General features: G+C 36.4%; 1 long non-coding RNA gene across 1 annotated transcript in view; it reads right to left on the bottom strand.

Annotated features, from left to right (window-relative positions):
- LOC113041768 (uncharacterized) overlaps positions 1–24,692 on the bottom strand; it is a 46,999-nt gene extending 22,307 nt beyond the window's left edge. Inside the window, exon 1 of the long non-coding RNA XR_003275468.1 lies at positions 24,624–24,692. This is a non-coding gene — a long non-coding RNA (uncharacterized LOC113041768). The remainder of the gene's footprint in view (positions 1–24,623) is intronic.
- Positions 24,693–26,876: the final 2,184 nt, after the last annotated feature.

The following is a 26,876-nucleotide window of genomic DNA, read 5'->3' as shown; positions in this document are numbered from 1 at the left end:
CTCTCTCGAAAAAAAAATATATTTAGAATAACACACACCAATGAACCGTTCACTATAAGTCCAGGTATATGTACTGAGTAAATTGGATCAGTTTGGATTCCATGTTGACTTTAAGGTCATGTCGTCTGTTTTTAATCAGCGCACTCTTCAAGCAGTACTCACTAGTACATGAGACCAACCTTAATGGAGTGCGTTTAGCTGATCAGCCCAATGAGTTTGGTACACAAGTCTGCCTGTGGGCTTCCCTGGGGCCTTTGACTGTCGACTTCATTTAGCCTGTTCCGTTTCCCACGCTGGGAGAAATACACAGTCTCTGGCTTATTGAAGCGGAATGGAACCACAAGAAACCACCTTCAGGAGACTGATTTACCTGGGGCCGTTTCCACGGCAACACACCCCAGGGAGGTCTCGGAGACAAGCCCCCACCCCAACTCGGTTTTATTCAAGGAAAAAGACGGAATTTCATGCAACATATACAGGAGATGGTGTTTTTCTAGCATGCGGAGGAGGTGTGGAGACATACCCTGAATTGTGTTTTTTTTTTTTCCATGCTGATGCACATCCGCCAACCTTTCCAGTAAAGATAGTTCATCTCCATCACTCGTCTTCACTCGCACACAAGTGCCCTGCAAAGGCCGGGCAGAAGCCCGAGAGAGAAAAACATACAGTAATTGCTGTCACACAGTGGCTAGATGTGTTTGCCTGCAGTCCTACACATGTGCAACCACCTCAAAGACTACCGCTTTAAACGGCAAAGGTTCAGCCCGTGTCTCGTTTTGTTTTCTTTTACCTGCTGAGCTGCGGCTAAATGAGAGTGTGTTCATTAAAGGAAGTCTTCATTAGAATTGCTTTTATGTTTTGGCTGCGAGCCTTACAGTGCCGCCCGCTTGTCAACAGGCAGAGGTTCATCTACAAAAAATGCAGTTTGTAGTCATTTAGGCCTAGGAAGAGCAAAAACCTGTGTGCGTCAAAGGACTTAGGGGATAATAGCTTCGTGACAAGGCAGGCTGTGGGTATGCGCGTCCCATCTGTATGTCTAGCGCCCCACCTGCCCTGTCCTTCTGTCCATCTGCGAAAATGCTCGCACACAATCCCATGCTGCCAGAGACAACATACAATGATTAATAAACACAAACACATACAAGCCGCACCTCTGACAATGAGTAATGTAACAAGTGAAATTTTGCTCAAAGTGATGCTCTTAATACCAATCACACATTGGCATGAGAGTTTGCACAAGACCAGGGCAAGTTGTCAATTTCTGTATGCACTGAAGAAAAAAAAAAAAACTGTTAAAACAATGGTCACGTAACACATGAAATGGCAAGTAGCACATTGCATTAAATGTACAATTTTGAATTAGAAAGTTCTGTTTGAAAAGTTCAATCTGAAGTTCCTGTTTTCTTGTTAGACATACTCAAGAAATATTTGTGTTATTTACAACAGCGAATAATAATTTTTACAGTGTAGACATATGCCTTAAAGTCTTGGCTACGAAAAAAATGTGCAGCTTATATAACATGTTGACCTTTTGTGACATTGAGCATATGAAGGCACTGGAGCATTTAATCAGACTTAGAAATATATAGATAATTATAATAATAAAAGCTCATAAAGGAATTTCATACAATTTTAATTCATTAATTCATTAATTCATTCCATATCAGATGTATAAGAAATATTCATGAAAAAAGGAAAAAAAGAGAGATATTTTCTAATATTTCTAATAACAATGCTTCTTGAACTGTATATAGTCATATATATATATATATATATATATATATATATATATATATATATATATATATATATACATATATACACACACACACAAATAAACAAAAAATACAATAAAAATGATTATATTAATTAATATATACTTGGTTTATACAAAAATAAAAAATATTTTCACCCGGTAAGATACATTTAAAAATGTCAACTTGTAATTAAGGCAGGTCACTTATATATTATATGTTCACATTAAATAATGCATTTGGTATTATTAACCAACAATTAATAATTTGCCACACTGTCATGTTGTACAAATTACTACAACGTATCCATTTCCAAATGTTTTAGTATATATAACAAAACCAAGAACATTAAATACTTTAAAAGTAATTTCTTCATGATACCTGATGTTAAAAAACGTTCTTTAATTGGATTTTGCATCCCTTATGATGCTTTCAGACTTTTGGACCCCTCTACATTTTTTCTGTTTTTCCCTCTGCCTTTATTTTTATGTCAGATGGAATGAAAAAGGCAAGCGTTCCGCTCCACGGATAAATCACAGATTGTGGCACTTGGTGCTACTTCCTGTTGCCATGACTGCTCTGAGATCTACCATTTTAAAAGCATTTTTTGCCACCTCAATGTGATGTTTAAAGAGAGAGAGGGGGGAAAAAAGCCCCAAAAGCTGTTCAAAGAGTCTTATTTATTAAGAAATTCTGATCTTTAATCCAACTGGAAATGGCAATTTTACACTTTCTCACAAAGACAGGGAGGTCAGAGAATAAATATAGTCTCTGAATTTGATGGCTTATTCCTTTTAAATGCCCAGAGAATTTGTGATTTGGTGGTGAATGTAATGTTTCGTAATTGCATGGTTTCATTTCGAAAGTCACAGGTGAGAAAAAATGAGGATAAAGAGGTGTGCTTGGAAAGAGGAAAAGTATGGTCTTTTAAGCACTCGTTTAAAAAAACTATAGCAAAAGGTAGTTCTGAAAAAAATCTGAAACGAGGACAGAGGAAGTACACACAGTGGGAAAAAGTTTGCGTTAACGCCTCTATAATTGAGTGAGTTCAAAAGCCTCGCTTCTTAGTCTAAAACCAAAGTGAATTCGCTTCTGTCATTGCCACTGCGAGAGTCAGGACCATACAGGTTGAATACTGCTAAATTAATTACAAGTTCCGAACTAGGTTCTGACTGTCACTTTCTGGGGTTTTGATGTGAATTCTTTCTAAAATGAAAATATGACATGCATAGGAAAGTTTTCAAACACATTAGACCACAATGATCTCATCCGTATTACTTCCAAGTGCAACAAAAGGAGCCTTTCCAACTTTCAGCACAATGAACAAAGATGCCAGTGTTGGGTTTAGAGCGATTTTTGCCAAGAGCTGCACTCCACGTTGAACGGTACACTTAATAAAGAGCATGTACGGTTTGCATTTTAAATAAATGCCACTTTTCCCCATATCGTCTCCCTGTAGTGGAGTAATTTCTAACACCAACAAGTTCTCATTGTTCATCTACAGCACAGAGGTGAGACTCTCTCTGTAGGGCGACAAAGGTGCATACATTTATCATGAGCGCTCTGTGTATCCATCTCTGCAGTACTCTCACAATGCAATGCCGGCAACAAGGTCTCTGCAGATTCATAAGCGTGAAAAATGGATGAATAAATGCATGAATAAACAGTATGGAGAGAAAACATATTCATGAGATAAAACATTTATATTTGCATTCACAACAAAGTGGGTATTGCAGTTTTCCTTCCTGTAAATATTAAATAAAAGACATACTGATAGAGATTAATTAAATACATTTCCACGGGCGCTGAGCCTCGGGTTCAAACCAGTCTGACTTGTTTTTGTCACATCTGACCTCGCTTGAGTCCAATTTGAATCAATATCCTCCCTGTGCAAATTGAGAAGTGTGTCATCAAATTTGAAATAAACAAGTTTTCATTAGCAAAGATTTCTTTGACTGAAATAAATATAGCAAAACTATATCTAAAAGAAAAAAGAAATCACACATTAAAATGATTCAAATAATTGCTTAATATTTAATTTGCTTTTCAACTTTATCAATAATAGCCTTCCCTGAAATTAATTTTTAGGCGGGAAAATGAAGAAATTAATTCACTTTTATATAACAAAAAATTTAAACTAAAGGAATAAGGAATATCACAGACACTTGGTGTTTGATTTGAGTAGGCAGCCGAACCCTTAGCAACAAATCAGAACATCCTAGCAACTGCAAACACCCAGACAACCACTTAAAGCACCTTAGCAGAGTAGAGCTTTGCACATTCATCACAAGGACAAATAGAATGATAGATAGACAGAATGATAGACAGATGGAGGGAAGGTAATACAGATACAAGGACAGATGGAATGACAGATGGACAGAATGAAGTGAAGTGACATTTAGCCAAGTATGGTGACCCATACTCAGAATTCGTGCTCTGCATTTAACCCATCCGAAGTGCACACACACAGAGCAGTGAACACACACACACACACACTGTGAACACACTCCCGGAGCAGCGGGCAGCCATTTATGCTGTGGCGCCCCGGGGAACAGTTGGGGGTTCGATGCCTTGCTCAAGGGCACCTAAGTCATGGTATTGCCGGCCCGAGACTCGAACCCACAACCTTAGGGTTACGAGTCAAACTCTCTAATCACTAAGGGCCAAGACTTCCCCAAATAACGGACAGTAAAACACAATGACAGACAAGATGGATAGACATACAGACAGATAGATCATCAGACAGATGGATAGAACAGACAGACAATAGGATGGACGGACAGAATGACCAACAGACAGGTTGACCAATAGATGGACAGACAGAATGCAGATAGACGGATAGACAACATCAGACAGACAGATGAATTCACAGATTGAACATCAGACAGACAAACAGATGGATAGAACATCAGAAAGCAACTGACAGACGGATATACAGATAGAATGTTGGACAGACGGATGGACAGAACAAAAAAACTGACAGACAGATGGAATGTCAGACTGACATACAGACGGATAGATGGGCGGATAGAACGAATGACAGACAGATGGATGGATAGACTGACAGAGAAACATCAGACAGATGAATGGATAAACAAAGATGGATGAACAGAGAATGTCAGACAGATGTATAGAATGTCAGAAAGGGATTGACAGACAGACACACATACAGTACAGACAGACAGATGGGTGGATAGAATGAATGACAGACAGACACATAATAATTTTGATGAACAGTGGAAGGAAAGTTGCAAGCCAGATTTAAACTCCAGCTGTACCACAGCTCGCCACATAACAGCCAAGTTTACTTCCATTTTTAACTGTGAACCTTTACACAATCATTGAAGCTAATAATGAGTTGAATACTTTCTCAATTCAAAATAAATATCCTGAGGTCACACGTCTCAGTTGCTGTGACCGCATAATTAGCATCTCTTTCACTTATAAGAAAAGGATCTATCAGCTAACAAGCCCTAAATACACCGGTGTTGTCAGACAGCTCTGGGTAAGTCAGGCTGGAGACTCGCAATCATGTTTACTCCGAGCTGGAGCTCCGGCTCTCAAAACCCCACAGAAGCAGATGCTCGTACAGGCTTCTGGCACATTGAGCTGTGTGGAAAAGTCACTTTCTTACGCTCTCTTTGATCACTGCATATAACAGGTAAGAAACAACCCCTCAAGTTCATCACGCTGCAAATAATTACCACAGAAAGGTGGATCGCTCCGAGGAGCTCAGTGTAAACGGAAATTTTAACGGCTGATTTTCACAGCTCACAGCTGCTTTGAAGTTGCTTAGCTACAACAAAAGGCTAAAGAAGTTCAGAGAGCACTTGGGTTTTAACTTTTTCTGCCATTCGACAAGTATTTGCTCTTATTTACCTGTTACAACCACCTTTGTTCCGTTTTAAATGCTATTCCGTTCTTACTGGGAAGTTCAGATAAGCGACCCTGCATTACGCCGTACAGCCTTGTAGGAAATAAGCTGAACATCCTGCGTACAAATCATTCTCTGGCTCTTAAAATGCCAAACCACTCCTGTCCCCTAGGTGCCTGAGAGTCTTTAGGTCCCTTAAGATCCCGTCTGACTGGATTCATTAATGCAAGAGGAAGTCTCTCTCTGTCATCTCTCCCAGTGCACAATGCTCTGCGAGGCGGCTGATAAGTCCAGCTCAGCTTGTCTCTGGAGCTCTGTAGGGAGCTAAAGATCCTTCAGCAGGCTATGACTTCCAGTCCTCAAGAGGTAATGTGGAAACTTTATGCAGTGGCAGCGTATATGCATAAGCAAAAGCACATTTAATACAATTCCCAGGTCAAAGAACCATCGTTTTGAACGTGTTCTCGAGAGAGGGAACATTTCATTATCAGCTGAGAGTGTCAAGTGATTGCTAACAAAATGATTGCACCAATCTAGTTTTCTAGGAGAGTGTGTAAAGTACAACCCTGATCAAAAGGCCGGCAAGTGCTTGTCTTGCTGTTGGACCAATATATCCATAGTGTTTTCAGTTAAACTTGCCCTGTAAAGATAGTCAAGCAACACCGTCACAGCCAAAAGTATATTTACTGGACATATGATGCATATAGCACTATACATACAGATATAAATATATACTGGTACATAAAAAACAGCAGATGCATGTACAGACTGTAATATCAACATGTCTAACCATCTTTCTGACCAATATAAAGACAGAAGAAGAAGAAAAATTAGCAGCACCCATATATGGATCAAAGCCTTTCATCAAGGTGGCGTTCTTGTCTTACGACAACTTTGATTCACTTTTTTTGATCCACTTCAAATGTTGAATATTATATGGTGCTATTTTTATTATTATTATATAAATACACACACACAGCCACAAACAATTAATAGGGATGTATCAAAATCTCATGATACAATATGGCAACTTGAAGTCCACAATATGATATTTGCTGTGATATAAAAAAGAAAAAGAAAGAAAGAAAGAAAGAAAGAAAGAAAGAAAGAAAGAAAGAAAGAAAAGATTTAAGTTTACAATTAAAGATACACACAGATGGGAAATCAAAAATTACCTGTATTACAGTGTATGATGTAGCTGACCATCAGTGTAAACAATGTGCAAAGTAATTAAACCAAAAAGTACACGATTTATAAAGTTATTGGCTTCTAAAGTAAGGAGTAGACTCTGAATCGCTGAAACGAGTCGTTATAGATTTCAAATCTATTGCCCATCTCTATGTACGTCACTAGGAACACTTTGCATAATAATCTCCACCTACCGTCTTGGGAGAAACGGAACTCTGACCTTTTTTGGCCATAAAAGAGGGTTCATTACCAACTTTATTTGGACCAACAAGCATCTCCGAATCACAATGCGAAGTATGATTATGAAGTTAAGTGTTTGTTTTCTCCCGAACGTATCAGTTTGTGTGCTGTCTGCAGCCTTTGTCTGCGCTGATCTTCATTTACAAACACGTCATTAAAATGAAGTGTAACTCCGTGAATACTCAACGAAGAGACATGAGAGAGATATCTATAGAAAGCTTGACATGTCTTCTTTAAAAATAAACAAGTGCTGCTAACAGATATTCTGTGATAAAGTAATTCATATGAAAACAATGTCTGTTTTTCACGTCTCCCTTCATTATATCTAATGTGACCACGCCCCCGCATTGAACGCGCTATTCAGATTCAAACTGAAGCGCGCGGCTTGAATACACACACAGAAGAAAAAGCTGCGAAACTGTTCAAGTTTTTTATTTTACTGTTTGCTTCGTGATGAGAGGAATAAGACATAATTCACCCCAAAAAGATGCTAAGACATTGTTTACCATGAAGTTGTGTGCGGAACAACCAATCAAAACTGACTATGTCAGTTGACCAATCAGAACATCGTATGAACGTCGTATCGTAATCTTTTGAACAGCTTCGCGCGACCCGTTTGGGGATCTCTGAGAATTGAGGTCATTTTAAAATTATATTTTGACAAAATTACAATGTTTTTTAACCTTGGATGGATTTAAACCTCTTGTACAGGACTTATAAACAGTGATAGGAAGCTTAGAATTTTTATCTTACTGGCTCTTTAAGAGCTCCAACGCATGTTTCTTAACTAAGAAAACTTGTGAATTGACTTGTACTCAATCCTCTTTTTATTTGCGGTATACTGTCACAGTCAAAATTACCTTCACACTCGTGTTTCAGGAAGGCAAACTAATTAGAATATAATAATACAATTAATAATTAAAACAAACAACAATGACAGTAGTAGCCATATGGTGTAAAATAAAAATAAAAAATTGGTTACACTTTATTTCGATAGTCCACTTTAGACATTGTACTGACTAGAAGTAACTTTGTAACTACATGTCAACTACATATCAACTACATCTCAGAAATTTGCAACTACATGTCTACTATCTTTCAGAGTAGACTGTTAGGGTAGGTTTAGGGTTAGTGTTAGGGGTAGGTTTTTGCTTAGTATAAGTTGACAATAAGTTGACAAAGAAAGTGTTTGAAGATATTAAGCAGACAGTCTACTAATACTCTACTAACTGCGAGTTGACATGTAGTTGGAAAGTTACTTACTGCTAGTAGAATGTCTAAAGTGGACTATCAAAATAAAGTGTTACCAAAAAATTGATTGATTAGTGAAATGAAATATGAATAAAAAATATGAATTATTAGTAATTATCTCAAATCGGTCTGTTTAGCTAAGCCCTCAAAACACTTCTTATTTAGTGTTACAGTATTGATTTGATGTTTATATGATTTGTAGATTATATTTAATACTTTACACTGCATAAACATTTGCAATTAGTTAAAAAAAAAAACATAACATTTCTTTTCAGGAGCACTTTAAAAGTGAGAACACCACGTAAGGAATGAATGAAACAGAAATGAACCTTCCTATTATGAAGTGATATATGATATATATTTATAAAATGTAAAGCCTTTGTAATGACTTAGTTTATTAAATGCATGCCATCTTTTTTGCCAAAATATTTAGAATTATAAACTTATCAAAATTTACAAGTAAAACAATATGTTTAAAGCATGATGCAATCAGGAAGCATAAGTCAAATGTCCTACTAGTCAAATGAAGTCAGCATCAACAATTCATCTTCGCACCACACAGAAGAGCACAGATGTGGCATTATAGACTTTAACATTCTTGTTATGAAATTTATTTTATTTTAATAAATAAATATTTTAAATAAAGTTTTGAAGATATAAATATTACACTGAAAATGACTCAATTTATACTTTAAAATGAAATTTAAACCACCAGTAGGTGGCAGTAAGTCACGGTCTGTCACTGAATCGTTCATTCAATTGATTCGTTCAAATAGCTGGTTGATTTAGGAATGAAGCAAGTGAATCTCTTTATGACTCACTAGATTTGTTTAAAAACACAGATTCATTCATAAATTAAACAGCGCTGTGTTTGCTTTAAGATGCGCAGCAGCTCAGCTGTGATTTTTATGAAATTATTTTAGTTGAGGAAATAGAGCACAATAAGACAAGTTTTCCAAAAATGTAAGTCACTTAATATTTAGTTACTTATGTATAAAATAAAAATTTTATAAAACTGTTGTATAAATTAAATTTCACATTTGCAAACTCCCTTCATAATCATTAATATTCTGTCAGTCGTCTTAGTTTATCGCAGTCACACAAACTTCTGTTTTAATCACAGATGCTCTCTGCACTGCATACTGAATCTATTAATTTACATCGTCTCTTTACTTTGTTATAATGAATAACTAAAACTGCAGTCAGCTTTCACAATCTGTGCTGTGAGGATTACGCGCACTTTAGAGAAACATTTCCATTGGCTGCAGTCTGCAGGTATTATGGCCAATCACAAAAGACCATTGCGCAGCAGACCATAGACACAAATATCCCCCTACCTTTAGTCTATATCATGCTAGGTTTATGTGCCGAACTGGGATCTTTTTCTTGGTCCTTTGAATGGGTAAAATAAAGTAATCATTTCCAAATAAACCTAACCAATTGGAAAACCAATTGTTGTTGTTGTTTTTATTTTTTTCTTTGGTGTAAGACTAGTAAGTGTAACTGTGAATCATATCTAGTTTAAATCAATCAATATCCCACATACAGCAATGTGTAAATTTGTTCTTTTGAAAATGCATTTCAATACAGTGACTGTCATCCAAACTGCTGCCATAGTTTACATGAGGAAAAACTGTGGTTGGTCTCTCAACGTGCCAATCTAACTGGCTTTTTCTCTCCAAGTGAGTGATTCTTGACAGGAAGGAGCTTCAATGCAGTTCCAACCTTATACCACTGCTATGTGAGCCAAGCTGAAATAAAGGGTACCTTACTAATTAAGCTGATTAAAAACTATAAAGGCAAAAACACCAAACAATGGCAACCCTTGCAAGAAACCAGCATCCAAAACACAACATATGCTGGTGACCACTTAAACGGGTGTTTTCAGCAGGGAAAGTACACATCTGCTGCACGAAGAGACTCAAAGCTGCCATGTCATCTTATTTAGCGTCTTACTTCTTGCTCGCATTCCCGTTTTCCAGTTTCCTCTTATATGTCTACTTACTGTCTTTATGCGGATTTGTCCCTGAATTTCTTGACAGGAAAAAGCATACTCGTTTTGAGTCTCGGGAGGCAACGTCAAGCAAAATTGCAAACAACTTTCAGAGTTCCGCCATAACACCAGCTGTAACACCTCAGTCTGATCTCCTATTAGACTGTCACCAGCTTGCACAGCCCAACAGACCAAACGGAGAGGAGTGGGACAGCTGTAGCAGCAGCCTAGCCGTTTAACACCTAGCTTTAGTGCTACACAGCATTGCCTTTTGAGTGCAGCAGCCAAGACTGTATACGGAAGGGGGGGGTGGTGACTCACATCACCGAGAACCTGTCGGGAATAGTTAAACACGACGCTCCATGCAAATAATAAGCACCGTTTGAATTTCTCTAAATATTTCCCTGGCTCTTGGGAGGAGAGAGCCGCAGGGAAGTTTTCCTCCTACTAAAGATGTTGACCTTTACAAATAGAGTTGCGTCTCAGCCAAGGCTGGCCTTCCTCGCACTCGACCGTTTTCTTTGCAGCAAGATTCTTTCATTTTATCATTTCAAATCATACCACTTCTTTTCTCTTTTTCATATAGTCGCCCACAGCACTGCTTTGTTCTTTAATTTGAATTGGCAGCTTGTTCTGGAGAAGGGCAGAATTATTGTGGTAGGCTGATGCTTTTATTCAGACTTTCTGAATGGCTTTAGCAATGTAAGGTCATGCAGATGTATGAGTACGTAAAACAAGTAATACACAAGACAGATATTGAAAGAAGAGCTATATATGGCTATAAGTCAGCATTCTGAGTGAAAAGAAAGAAATCTAAAAGTAATTAAAGTAGTCGATTTCACACATTGTTCTGTAGTTGACACAGAGATGATAACCGCATACTTTTCAAAAACTTGCACCTTCAATATTTATGTAAATTAACAGTAAAAACTTAAAAAGGTTTAAATGTCCCCCTTAGTCTCAAGTTTCCCCATGTTGTTCCCATTTCATTTCATTGTCAGCTAGGACAAATAGAGTATATAAGAACCTCATTTGTGAATTTCCTTGAACTGGATACACCTGCCAACACAAATAGACACTTCGTGTGTAAACAAGCTCATACTCTCACATGCAGGCACTTATTAAGATCTCCTCCTCTACCTGCAGAGAAACACCCTTTGTGTGTCATACTCAATGGATATCTTTTCACTTGCTTTCTCAGACGCACACACAGAGTCGGTTGGCTCAGCGGGGAAACCTCATGCTGTGTGCTAAGGGACACGGGTGTTGTATTATACCAGGGGTGACAAATAAAAGCTGGCATACTAAGAGAAACGGCAGCTTATTTGGTATGTTAATGTGAGAGGGAGAAAGAAAACACAGGAGGCTGGCGTGGAGCCCACGCAAGAGGGATCAATTCGCTCCAATTGGCTCCAGCCATCTTTGGTTTTCTCCAGACTCTCCCACTGGGAGAACTGCGGCATCCACCTGGGACTCCATCTCTCTTTACAGCACCTATTCTTCAACTTGGTTTTAAATCCCAGACGGCAGTGCGCAACACAAAGGAACTTTCGCAAAAGCGCAATGGTAGTTGCTAGCCCTGTTGTGCAACAGTTCACCAATCTTCCAGAAATGTACTGTTTTTACATGACTACCTAAATAATCACAAGCTTTTTAATGCATTTTTAATAGACACAATAATTAGAAACAGTCCTGTCGGCCTTGGTATGTGATACAGATGCCCATTAATTAATCCAAGAGCAAAGAAATCCGTGAAGTGAGCCTCACAGTATAATGTTTGACAGATGCAAGAATGCCCCAAACCAAAAACATATTGAGAGGCATTTACATGAAAGTCCTTGGAAAAGTAATAAACCGCTGCATGGAGTTTTTAAGACTCTAGTAGAATCAAGTTGTGAAAGCCCTGGGCAGTTTTGACGTACAGCTGAATAGCTGTCTTAGATAATCCCTGGATTCTCAACCGATCAATTGCAAAAATAAAAGAATAATATTTTAATTAATAAGGCTTGCTAAAGCAAGCATCACTATTACCTAACACTTTGTGTTTTGGGGATTTGAATGAACTCCTAATCCTAAGTATATTAAACTTTAGAGCGTAACTCATCCCGTATTGCTCATGCAACGGATAAGAATGATACCTCAAAGCGGTGTGCCATTACTTTTTAGAATGATTTTTACTAGGAAAACCACAAAACAGGTCTAAAAACCTCTAGACTTGAGGTGCAGTCACATTCACTGCAGGTGAAAACCACATAGATTTAGCTCATCGTGTGAACTCTCTGCTTGACTAACAGAAAGGTTTGAACGAGACTTCAGTTTGAGCAGTGCTTCATAAAATCAATACTATTGACAATGTCTTCCACAGGACATGAAATGTTGATAATGTGATCACACCTTTATACGAAAAGATGCACCTTTGTACCTGATTTACACCAAGTTGTTACCTTAAAGGTAAATATCAGTACCTTTTTTATAGGTTACCACCCCAGTGACAGCTATTTTTCTGAGTGTGTATGGAGACTTTTTGACTTGGGATAGTATGTAACCACCTAAAACCAGCCATTACACTTAGCAACCACCACAACATGCACTATACTTCAGACAATACAAAAATATAGTTTATTACTGTATATGCAAGTCTGAATTAGTGCTTTATCATTGTGCTTTATTCACTATCATTGTGCTTTATTCGCTGTGACAATCATCTTATGTTTACAATTAAACAAAATTCATAGGCAAAAATGTTCTTTCACCAGCCTAGTCATGAGCAAGTGATGAAACAAAGATGTTCAAAAGCAGACAATGCAAACAGTATTATTCATCTCTGTCCTTGAGACCGCTTACATCTTCACAAGGTTTGTCACTTTGCGATGTAGCTGGTGTGTATTTGAGCACAAAAGAAGCCTTTTAACATTAGCAAGCCAAACATGCCACTCTGACTGCAGTGAACTGAAATGAAATGGTTGTGCAAACAAGCTTCTGCAAAACTATTTAGCAGATTGAATGAGAAAGATGCATAAATTTATGTTAACTACTAGCTATTTTCATGCCAAGTGTAAAAATTGAACAACTTGCATGAGAATGATAAATAAATCTGATGTTAACACCTACTTTTCATGCCAAGTTAATTTTAGGTAATATAATAGTTTTCACAATCAAAAAAAACTGGACACCAAAGTGTACCAAACAGCTCGTATGGATTTCAGAAACCCACGCCAACTTCTCGTGGGCCAATGGCTCATGCACCTCATCACAGCAGGCCAAGCACCCCTATAAACGATACACAATCAGGTTAAAGCCTATTAGACATGCATTAGTTACTCACTCACTCACACACGCACCGTACTCTGTGTCTAAAGGAGGGGTGCAACACACACCTGAGGAGAGATTGTTGGGGCTAACGGCAAGATCCACACGATGACAGAGTGTCAATACAAAGCAATTTAAGGGCGCATGAGAAATCGACCCCCCAGATAACAGGCAATTTCTCTGCTCCGATGACTCCTGTGGACAGCCAAATAACCACAAAAACGAGAAGAGAAAGAGGGAGTCTACTGCTGAGAAGCTGTGATTTGGATCACGTTGCACTGGTTACTATTGCACATTCACTGGTGGCTTCTCCATGCCCTCTCTCACTCTCTTTGTCTGTCTAGTTCTCTTTTATTTTCTGTCCATCTCTGCCTTAAACACATTCACACACACACACACACACACACACACACACACACGTTCAGCTCACCACTCCAGCTCACCAATCTTAAGCCTTAAAAAAGTAGCTTTAAAACAAGATGGAAAACTTGAGGATTTGTCTCAAGTTCAATTAAAAAAGTTTGCCAAAGTTTGGGTTGCTCATGATGTGATTTGGGCACATATGCATTGTTTAGACACCATTCTATTCTACTTTTTAAGATATAACAAATAAAACAGTTATGTATACGGTGTACTGTGAGAAATACTGTATACTATGCAATATTCTCAAATTGACCATCTGTTGCTATATTGACATCAATAATAATTACGATGTCAACATTAAACTAAATGATGATTCATGTAAATGGTCTTGCTAATCATGGGGAAAAGTAGCTTGATACAGGAAATATTATGTTTTGAATATAGATTTTTAATCGATGGGCGATTTTCATTTAACTTCTTTTGGACTGATGCATGCAAAACCTGCCAAAATAGGCATTATACAGCTTAAAAGCTCAAAGAACATTTTTTATATAAGTCAAACTTCAGGGTGAGTAATTTATGGGCTAATTTTCATTTTTGGGTTAACTAATGCTTTAAGCTTTTAGCTTTATATAAAGAGATTGTATTTACAAGACACAGATTAAAGTGCTTGGTTCGTATGTATTTGTTTTATGATGCTTTAATGCACTTACTAGAGGTTTTTGTTACCTTGGCTTTCAAAAGATCTGAAATGGTGTTTTGAAGATTAACTATAGCCTTATGGGTTTGAAATACAGTAATATTATATTAGAGGTCACTAGTGTTAAGTGTTTTGGAGAGCTTTGCATGTTGAAATGCAGGGGATAACTAACCATTTACCAGCTAAAATGTGACCTTTTTACATTCAAAACAAGTAGGCAGTATACTATGAAGCATAGTATTAGTATAGAAGTAGTATTCCCTTCCAAACATGTACATTTGAAGCCTTGACTCATATGTAAAAGTCAATTAAGAGATAATCAGATGAATGAATAGGAAGGCATTGGCCAACAACCCCACACTAAAGACTGTAAAATGCAGGAATGCAGAATAGTTATACAATTACCACATTATATTTCCTTATAAAATGCTCTATTATTCAGAGCATGCTACGGTCATGGAAAGCCATCATTCAAGAATTGTTTTTGTTAGTGCTCTCAGAGACCTGCCTGCTAACAGGGAGTATAGCTTAAAGACTGACACTTCCTGCAGGCAGTGTTTGGTAATAGGGTGGGTTGTCAATCACAATCACTTTCGTGAAGACAGCAAGTCTATATATTCTCAATGTTTGGGTGAGAGCGAGGTTATGGAAAACTTTTACAGATTTATAGATTCATGACTCAGAACACATTAATTTTTCAGAGATGCAGGATGTATTGAAGGCATACCAGGGATGGGTGTTCTTTCAGTCATTTTCATGCATTATCAATTCATGGAGGCAATGATTTGTTTAAGCATTCAAAGAATTTGTTAAAGTCCTTCTGAAAGACATTCTCTTACTGGACCATTTCCTATTATATATATATATATATATATTTGTAAATAGTGAAGCTCAAAATAAATTATATAGTTGTATTTAAATGTATAATTATAAAAAATAAATATAAAATAATAATAATATAAAAGAAATATAATACTATAACATTTCAGGGGCAAGAGAATATCAAATTTTCAAGTAACTTAAATTATGCTTTATTTTTATTTATTTTTTTCATTTTATCTTATTTTATTTACTTATTTTTTGGAACTGTAAATTGATTTACTTGATTACTTTTCAAATGTGTTATGTTCCTACATGTATTTGTGGAGATATGTTTATTTTTTAATAAAAATGTATTTAAAGAAATGGACTTTAAAACATTTTAGCAAATATTTTATGTATACGGTGAAATCTGTTTATAAATATGTATAAATATAGAGAGATGAAACTCTAGATGGCACAGTCCGATAGGTGTAACTCAGTCTGGCCTAATGAAATAATTATCACATGGCATAGCTGATTGGTTCTCTCTTGTATTGGAAGCCAATGAGCCTGCTGTTTAACATTCGAATATATGACTAGTTATAGCGGTAGCTGTTGCAGCTTGCTTCAGAAACCCTCCACCTTCCCCAGCTCCACCTGTATAGATCTGCTACAAGGTGATTCATGTATGGTATATGGGGGTTATTTCATGTATACAGTATTTGCAGCAGCAGTATTCCTTACATGCTCACAGCAGTATGTTGTGGATGTATTGGCAGTAGCAAGTCTTGGTACTTGCTCTGCAGCAGCATAGAAGATTTATTCCGTCAAGACCAAATACATTAACATTGTCATGTACATTACCATGCCAATCCCTCCGAAAGTTCTCATGACAAATGTATACACACATGCACACATAAAAGTCCTTTTTGTCGTATTTTTTTAATCTCTAGTTAGTTGATTTTAGCTGTGTGGTGAAGAATAATGTGTGAAGAGCCAACATGCATGACATGGCAATGCTTTTACAGACCTTGTTGTTAACCTTTCTGAAGTTAGAGTCTCAAAAAGAATCTATCTTTAGCTTGAGAGGTGTAAAATGTAAAACCTGATATCACACATATTAGCCAAATTAGGGATGTCAAATTTCGATTATTTCCATGATCGATCGTCGTTTAAATTAACGATCAATTAATCGATTAATCGTTAACCATAATACTGCAAAATGCGTCTATTGCAGGCACGCAGTGAGCGGTATGACAGGATGTGCAAAAGCCACACACAAAACGCTTTCTCACTTGAATTAAAGAGGTTTTAGTCTGAATAAAATGCTAGTAGCAGGATTATAAAATGAATAGATGCGATTATGATCATTTGATAAAATGAAGAGAGCGCGCCATACTTTTGAGGTCATTTTACTTTGTTGACAGTTTCCAATCCCGCACGGAGAACGCTGAACGCGCATCTTTAAATGGTTTTGTGGTGCTCGTTGTTGTATTTTAAAGCACAATTGCAATGTTTTCAACTGACATTATTGTATTTAAAATAAAATTATCCGAAATGTGGAGCGCGTGTGACTGCGCTGCACATTAAGTGAACTACATCGGCGCTGCTGCACCAAAACACAGTTGCTCACATTAATTTAATCCTGCTGGATTCGGTCCTAGAAAATGTCAGATTTTTAAAAATCCGGCATACAGCGCATTAGATCGTGACAGTGCATGCGTGCACACGAGGATGAGCGAGCGCGGCTTTGGCTAGATTTATTTGGAGGTTATTGCTCATGTCTCATTCGGCACAAATCGAAATGTTTCCATATTCGCAATGTATTTGAATGTTAAACTATTATTTATAATGTAAACTAGGCTTGTACTTAACACGCATTCGCATATAGACGGAAAAGATCATCCTATGAGCAAAAACGTCCTTGGCATAACAGCAGAGTGGACCGGTATACTACGGTCTATTTAAACTGACCAGTGTAACCTTTTAATGTTTAGTTGACATTTTATTTTGATAATGAACAGACTGCGATGTAAGTTTGAATCGCTAGAATATACGTGTGCAGCAGGCTCCGGTGCGATCGAAACAGCTGAGACAGAAGAAAAATATATATATTTTCCGCAAAAGTGTTTACTTTCATTTGTGCACACTCACAATAAAAACAGAAGATTTGTGCTCTTGTAAAATAAAGCAAACAAACAGAATGCGTTGTCATCCTTTTTTTTTTTTTTTTTTGTGAACTTATGGAGCGCCCACACTTCTGTTTTAAATCCGTTAATCTTAATTATTTAAGTCGGATATATTTCGCATAGCCTATTAAAAAAAAAAAAAAACATGAAAACAAATTGTTATTTTTATGTTGGGCCTATTACTTAGTAGGCTATAAATTTTCCTTAAAGCATCCCATTTTGTCCCAGGGCTTCGAACCTGTGCCCTAGTCAGGTCCATGCAGAAACTTGTGAACGATGCTCGGCGTCACCGTTTAGTGACAGCAGTGAATGCTCCAGGAATGTGTCGGTCACAGCGCCTATTAATCGCTGTTTTGAATCCAGCAATTATTTATTTATAAATGATAAGATCTGATTATGACAAGTGTGGTATAAAAGCTTTGTTTATTAGAGGAATAATAGGTTAACTGGAAAATGTTAGACCATGCTTTTGGACCCCATAGTCTTCATTTACGCGGCTTTGTTCTGGTTTGCCGGTTGGTCACGAATTTCCACAAATTCAGTATATTTAGGCATTGTTTCTTTTCCTAAATCTTCATAGTCTAACCCTCTAATTTCCCAGGTTTATTTTATTATCTTTCGCTTTTAATAACTGTTTTCGCATCTCTTACTGTGGTAAACATGGGAAGGGAAATTAAAGATTTCATGAATTAAGAATTCGTTCGACTTATTAATTTGTTCCCTTATTTCACTTAAATCATGGGTTATTTAGGGAACAAAATTAATGAAACATGGACAATTGCCACATTAATAATTCGTAGGAATGAATTAACAAGTTGTAGGAATGAATAGACTACCTGTCCTGTCACTGTGTCCCGCAGCCCTGCAAAGCGCACGATATAAAACTGATGAAATGATTAGTAACTACATTTCTATTGCATTTAATGTTGAAGAACTTTTATGTTGTTTCTATTTTAATGTACTTTAAAGTTTAAATCACATTAAAAGCTTAATTTGTACATTGTGAATGAATGATGATGCTTTTATATATCGTCACCGTCACTCACAGCCGCTCGCACGTGTTGAGTGCGCATGAGCCGCACGCAGCCCAACATTGAATCGGTTAACCGACCATCGACAGCCTTAATCGATTGCATCTCTTATCGACAATTAATCGATCATCGATTAATCGTTGACATCCCTAAGCCAAATGAATACATGAACAACTAAATTGTTATTATACGCAATGTCTAATATAATATTGTGGGTCATATCTAGTGGGCTTGATTAAGGTGGTGAAGTGTTACTTTAAGATACAATGTGGGTACCAGAGAAATAAAAGAAGCTGGCATGAAAGATGAAATTAAAGGGCGTTTCTGTACCTGTAACTGCAGGAGTGAGACATGTGAGTAAGAGGGACACTGATGAGGGTGGACTTGCTTTGAGAAATACATCATTAAGAAGCCTCTGACACACTCACATCCTTTAAAGCATATCAAACACAGGGCTCTAAGTTCCTCGGCTCTCTTGACCAACTAAAACTCCCCAAACCCCGTCAGAACTGTCATTAGAGCACCATACTAGCAGAGCGTTAAACTTACAACCATCAGAAAGAAAAGTTTGCAGTTAATCCTTTTAACACATGTGAAAGGTGTAGAGAGATCACAAGCCGTGGTATGAAAACCCCCCCTCTTTTAATTTTATTTATTTATTGCTTTTTTGCTAAGGCTATGTTACGTTCACATCTAACAACTTATAATCACATAATCACAAAGGAAATGACAAGTGAATAGGTGCAAGATCATGATGAGATAACCATAGAAACACACGTAACATTGTCCCTTCATTGCTAGCTGCTTTATTTAAAGATACTTTATGAAATAATATGTCCTGACATGATGAGCAAAATGTTGATCTTTATCCATGAATACTCAGTATTACATGAGCCATGATGTTTCTTATTTTAAAAAAGGTCTGAATGTTTTTAAAGCTAAATGTGGGATGTTCAAGATTGTTTTGCATGATTTTGTAGTTTTTTTTGTTTGTTTGTTTTTTGTTTGTTTGTTTTTTACAGCATTTTACAATTTGAAAAACTTCAATACATTTTATACAAACATAGGCCTATTGATTTTTACTATATTTTAATGTGGTTTTAATAAACTTTCCTTAAAAAAAACATTGTTGTCCAAGTCATTTTCCTGAAGATACTGTACAATTTGCTCTCTTTGTGTATATTCAAATTTGAAAAGTGCTGGTGCTCCCTGCGTCTACTCCATTGCTGTTTTAGTTCAACAACAGACTCTAAAGTCAGTGTAAAAAGTAGAGCTGGGACTGTGTGACTGATCTTATTACCAAACTACAGATAATGCTTTTATTAAACGGTGCGCATAGTTACCATTTAGCCTGTGAAAGCCTGACACATGCTCTGGCATTCTAAACTCCAGAGACGCCCTCAACTGCATGCAGTAATTGTGCTTTTCATTCTTAATGATCTGCAAACCTTACAGTGCAGAGACCCCCCCCCCCCCCCCATTTCGCCTTCAGAAAGTTTGACCAAAACTGGCCAAGCTAACTGCCCGAGGATGTCTGTAATTGGAAAGTTCAAACTACAAATCTAAAGTCTCTCTGCAAAATGGTTTTGAATTTCTCAGCCTTTCTAGATTAACTGCAGCTGTATTAGAGTATTTACAAAGTTATTAAATATGTAAGTTTCTTAGTATAATAGCAGGAAAATATTTTTATTATTATTTTTTTAATTATTATTAAACGCTGTAGCTATGCAATTATGTTGTGAAAGATGTTTGATTATGTGACGTTGTATAAGTGAGAGTGAGATGCTTTTTTATTATTTCATTTTATTTATATTTTATGGTAAGTGGGGTTTTCATACCTGATAGTCTACATGGCCTTGAATGCGGTTTATTCACTATTAAGTGGGTTTGTACTAGCATTGCTAGGTACTGTACCTTTAGCATTCAGTCCGTAACCACAGAATTCTGTAACTGGTCTTCCTTTTTGAACTGTGAAATATCCCCATCCTCCAAATTTCACAAAGTTTTGAACTGTACCTCATCCTTTAATGAGGAACAAGTTGTCAGTGAGAGCCAGGAGCTGTTCATTTCACAGATGTCAAACCTCTTCCTTCATCAGCATGATCTGCCCAAACTCAAAGCTATTCGCATAAAACCACTTTAAAATTAAAATAGTGAAACAGCTCAAACCATTGCCTTCAACAACTATTAACAACTGTAGGGTCATAGGCCTTTAGAAAGATTTGGTCGGTCTAGAATTTAACCCTAACAGAAGCTATATGGTTAGAATGGAACACTCTTATTCTTTAAAAATATCTACTGTGAATGCAGACATTATTTGATGATCGAATACCAATGTAATATTGTTGTCTTCCAAGCTCCGAGTGGCAGCATATTCTTGAAAATATTAATAGCTATTTTACATTTTTTATTCAAATTTGTATTTAAAATTCCAGTCAAACCATGAGTCACATCAGTTGAGCGGTCTGTTATAAAATTTGCATGTTGTGCACAGTACTCATACTACATATGAGTCTCTGGACCCATTCGTATTACTACGCTGCATCACTGTTCATTTGCATAAAGAGACTTTGCTCATTTATTTGCTGTTGTTCTTTTTGCCTCATATCACCAATTCTAAAAATTAAATACAATTACTGTAGGTGTATCACAATTATTCAAAGCTGACAAGATGGGGTTTTAAAGGCAAAGCTCACACAAAAATGTGAATTCTATCATTCATTGCTTATCCTCATGTCATTCCAAACCTAAAAGACCTTTGTTCATCTTAAGAAAACAAATTAAGATATTTTTGATGAAATCTGAGAGCTTTCTGACCCTTCGTAGACAGAAATGTACTACCAGGTTCAAGGCCTAAAAAGATAGTAAAGACATCGTTAAAATAGTCCATGTGACCTCACTGATTCAACTGTAATCTTATAAAGCTACGAGAATGCTTTCTGTGCACCGTGAAAACAAAATTAACAACTTTATTCAGCAATGTCTTCTCTTCCACATCAGTGCTTGAGAGTACCGCTATCTTTGCGTTTTTTATTTTCTTTTTCTGGTGCTATACGACTACAGAGAAAAAAAAAAAAAAGGTAGGAAAACTTCTATACCCACAGCCTCGATCAGACTATCTGTGAGTTGGGATACAAAAATGCTGAAGCATGATTTGTAGTTTTGGGGTGGTACAAAGCCCACCAGAAGATGCATTTTATGTCATTACGTAGAATTTTACTGTCAAATAAACAAGAAAAATAATACACATTGTTGCTTACACTACCCACACTTTAACAATACAAAGCTGGTGGAAAACTGACTTAGTCTTTAATTAACCAAACAAATGATGTGCGTAATGTTGGACACGTAAGTCACAGTCACATTAGACTTTGAGCATGCAAAATTTCTACACACTCTGCAAAAACTGTAATATGACATCAGACTCTGTGGCATCTTGTTAAAAAGACATGATTTAACATCTACTCGACTTTACAGCCATGCGGCAATATTTCAGATTCAAAGTGGACTTTCTTTGAATTCAGCTTAGACATCATGCAAAACTTCTACTGCTCAAACAGCTTCATGTGATATGAATTTTCAGGTCAAAGTTCACCAAACCTGAACTAGGAATGTAGCAAAATTTGCATGATCTTGTGTTTCCTGTCTCCCACAATCACGCTCGTATGAATGGAAGTCAATGGACTTGAAATTGTGGCCAGCCCTTTAATGCACTCAACTGTTGCAGCTTTTCTGAACTCTGATGCTGAATGACAAAAAAAAAAAACGTATAAAATTTTATACTCTAGACATAAGAGTACATAGTGCAACAAATTCTGGCTTTCTCGCAAGAGCACAGAAACTAAACAGCACAGAAACTAAACAGTCAAAGTGTGAACGCCCAATGAGTCATAATAGCAAACTACCATGACACGGTTTCAAGAGATGCATTTTTACAAAATGAGCTCAACATTAGATTCATAGCATTGTTAAAGCCACATAAATACAGTTAACAAGAAGCAGTAGTTTGTAATCCTATAAAAAAAGAAAAGCTCTTTGTGTTTCAGCATATTGTTGATGTTTCATTCCCAAAGGCTTCCCTTAACACATCATCTGTCTCTGTCTGCTTTGAAATAGAAACACATCCTCGATATAAAAAAGACTGACTTTTAAGACAGACACATTTTAATATATATAAAAAGATATAAAAATACAGTAGAAATTCACTATCTTTACATGCTCTCAAACTGAAAAAAAAAGAATAAATCTGTTAACCAATCAAGAGCAGTTACAAAACAAGACCTGCATTAGATCTCATACAAAGACACAACACATACCGAAGCTATCATTTGGGTTTCTACAAGCTCTCTGACAGCACAGAGCTAATGACTGTCAGATTCACAAGCTAATTGTTCTTTAAAGTGGTTGTTTTTAATGAATCAATAGAACCGATTTGCAAATTGGCCTGCATCAAACTCAGGCGTTATCAATCGGTCAGATTACGGAGTTAATAACACTCTCACACGCTGAATCGAAAGTCATCACTTCTGGTAACGCCAAACTGATCCCAAGAGAAAAGAAGATTGCTTTTAATAATAATTGATTGGTATCAAATAATAACTTGCTATTGACATGTTAAAATAAGACTTTTTTTGGTTCTCACAACCAGAAAAATCCTTGCAGAAACTTTGCAGAGTCTTTTTCATGGTACAAAACGCTGAATTATACACCAATTACAGTCAGCACCCTAATGGATATAACCTAAAAGAAAGTTTTCAAAACTAAAAAGAAAAAATGGACGGATTTGATCCAACAAAATTAAGTTACCAGATCAAATCTTTATCCACTGCAAAACCAACAACCAAAAACAACACCACCTTGAACATTTCAGTTCTGTAACCTTAGTATGCTACGATTTAGGCTACCCTACATAAAACATGGATTTCCTCAGTTTTTTGATAGTTGCAAAAGTATTGTGTTTGATTTACAACAGTCACATTTTCTTATTTTCCCTGAAACATAATTCACATACAGTACACACTAAGAAATTAAGTCAAATATGCAGTATTTATGTTAAAAACACAATGGGGTTGTTCTATAATTGCAGTTTCATTTCCACCTGATTTTTTCTTGTTGAAAATCAATTTCATGAATAATATATTACACCTATGGTGCATGGTGCAATATTCATCATCTTCCTTCTCATTTTATACAAGGTCATACTAACTGTATAAGTGTAGGATTAAATATATATTTTACCACAGGCTGCTATTTTGTCGATGTGTCATAGAAACCAGTAACACTAACACAAACTAACTGCTGATGATTGTTCAAGATGGAGGAGACCATTACAAAACACGTTACTACTGATTTCATGTCTCATAACGTTCAAAGATATCTTCAACAGCACTGCCATTTCATAATGGACATTCAAAAACATATATTCAGATAAAAACAGTTAGAAACTTTCAGTAGATACTCCACTCACCACACATGATCTTTCACTTCAGGAAGTGTTTCTCATTAAAGTCACTATATTAAAATAATCATAATTTTGAAACAATTATTTTTTAATGCATACCTAAACATACCTAGTTAGAGAACAGGCACATTGTCAACAATTTTCGAAATCTAAATAGTTAAATGTTCCAGTTTACAGTTAAAAGCATTATATAAACTATATATTTATTATGGGTATGTGCATTGAATTTTTGCCATCTAAAAGTGATTTACAGCATCTGTCACCCCATAACTTTATTATGAATCAGCATCCAAGTGATCCAACAGCATTTAACATAAAATTTCAAATAACAACACTGCCAATCTAGGCAATGTTGTTAGCTATGCTCATAGGTAGATGCAAACTCAATTAACCAGTTCTTTTGAACATTATGTAACAAAATGATTCTCAACAGGCCACAAGCAAGGTATAAAGAATAAGAATAACTCACCATCATTTCTTTCCTAAATGCCACATCCAAGGATTGCTAAGGATCAGTTGGAGGCCCTGCCAGTGTGATTCTGTCAACTGCAAACAAGACTTCCTGCTATAAAGGTTTAAACGTCCTGTTTGTAGTCCATTGTTAGAGAACTCAAATCTAACCGTGCAAAAGGCTATAAAACTGTTGACAAACATTACAAGATCCACATCTGGCTACTTTTGACATCCAGTCAGTTTGAGTAGGCCTATATTTCTAATTTTCATGCTGTTGTAGGTGTTAAGAAAAGGATTTCATATGTTTATGACTTTTAACTGTGATCTAACTAGACCATAATCAGATCCAGATGCAGTTTTTGAAATGTCCTGTCAAAACTGCATGCATAATTAACAAAAAAGCTAAATAAACATGCCCGTATCATTTATGTCAATTTCTGGCCAACAGATTCTCTTGACATTCGAATCTGCAAACAGTTTCTAATTCATTTACATCTCTTATTTATAAGTAGAACATTTGATTCATAAGGTGACTCAAAAGCCTATGGGATGGTGTGTTGAAAAAAAAAATCAATAAAATATCACTCAGCTTCATTTCATTGGACTAGGTCATCCCAAGGGGAAACTAGGTAGTTTGCCAATAACTAAATCATTGATCTCCTAAGGTTACAGTGAACTTAGAGGGGAATAGCCTTATTTGCATGTAAGCGAATACCTAAGTGATCCAAATCAAACAGACCTGGCCAGTCTGATTAGATTCAAGGGCTTTTGACAATAGGTGGAAAATGACAAATGCAAAATACTTTGACTGTAGCACTTCCATTCTGTCATGCAGTTTTCAAGTAACTTCAATTTTGTGAAATGGAAACTGACCTTATTAAGTTTCTTACTGGATGTTTCTTCCTTTGGTTACGTTATTTAGGCCATGCCGGTTTTTAGTTTGTGTAACCCTAACCAATAGCCAAAATAGCTGTTTAGGCCTCGTCTGACTCCAACTTGGTCTGACTCCATTCTGATCTGTATCTTTTTTTATCGAATACTCTTTCACACTCAGAAATAAATCATATTGCTTTATATTGTTTTTGTTTTTATTTATATTTTATTATTGATATTTGTATTTTTTTATGTTTTATTATTTTATTTTTATGTACATATTCAGAAATCTTAGTGCTGCCAAACGATTAATCGCGATGAATCATCCAAAATAAAGGTTTTCATTTACATTATATATGTGTGTGTACTGTGTATATTTATTATGTATAAATAAATTGACACACATTTATGTATTATATTTCAGAAAATATGTTATGTTTATGTATTAAATATATTTATATATAATATAAATTATATATATATATATATATATATATATATATATATATATATATATATATATATATATATATTATAAAATCACATTACATTTTACAACTATTTTGTGTTGCTATTTTGAATACCTTTTCAACTCCAAAATACCTCTACACAGTTGTATAACAGAACAGTGACGATGATAATTTCATTCAATTTCAAGTAACATTATCTCACTAAATATCCTGTTTCACTCAGAAATATCATATTATATTATGGAGCAAAATGGATTGCTAATGCCAATTCATGCTGCATTTAAGGAGGCTAATAAGCTAGTTTGAGTGATTCAGGTGCATGCTTAGAGATCATATGTGCTTGCATTACTATTTAAAGTAATGATTTATGTATTTTAAAACAGGTCAGCTTTCCTGAAATAACATTGTTAATTTTCCATGCTCCTGTTCCCGTACTTTAAAGCGCACACGTACAGCCACTCTCCCTCGCTGTCACATTTTTTCAGCACATTGACGAAAAGTCTGATGCTTTCACGGATCATCAAAACCCACCTTTACTCGACAGAGGAGAACTGACATTTATCAACGTATGACCATCTATTAGGTGCAAAATCACTGCACACATGAGTCCTTTACTAGAGGACGTTCTGTCCTCGGTTCGCCGTGATCTTCCTGTCCCACTGGGCATCCCTGCCATATAGTGATGAATAAGCCCTGGGATAATGAGAGGACATACAATGTAGGGCAGGCAGACACTGCTGCTGCCGGTATGGGGGCCGCTGGGGGCCCTGGGGCCGCGGTTCTCTAGTGAGTGCTGGTGAGGCAGTCTCCTCTCCCCTGACTGCCCATGATGCATTGAGCTCCAGTTTGCTACTCTACTACACAGAGTAGAGAACGTGAGCGTTCTCATTTATTATTGACGAGCCAATTAGTGCCATGATGCATGC

The sequence above is a fragment of the Carassius auratus genome, chromosome 23 (assembly GCF_003368295.1).
Source record: "Carassius auratus strain Wakin chromosome 23, ASM336829v1, whole genome shotgun sequence".
Taxonomy (NCBI): Eukaryota; Metazoa; Chordata; class Actinopteri; order Cypriniformes; family Cyprinidae; genus Carassius; species Carassius auratus.
Note: the sequence above shows the minus strand (reverse complement) of the source record. Positions and strands in the feature narration are given on the sequence as shown.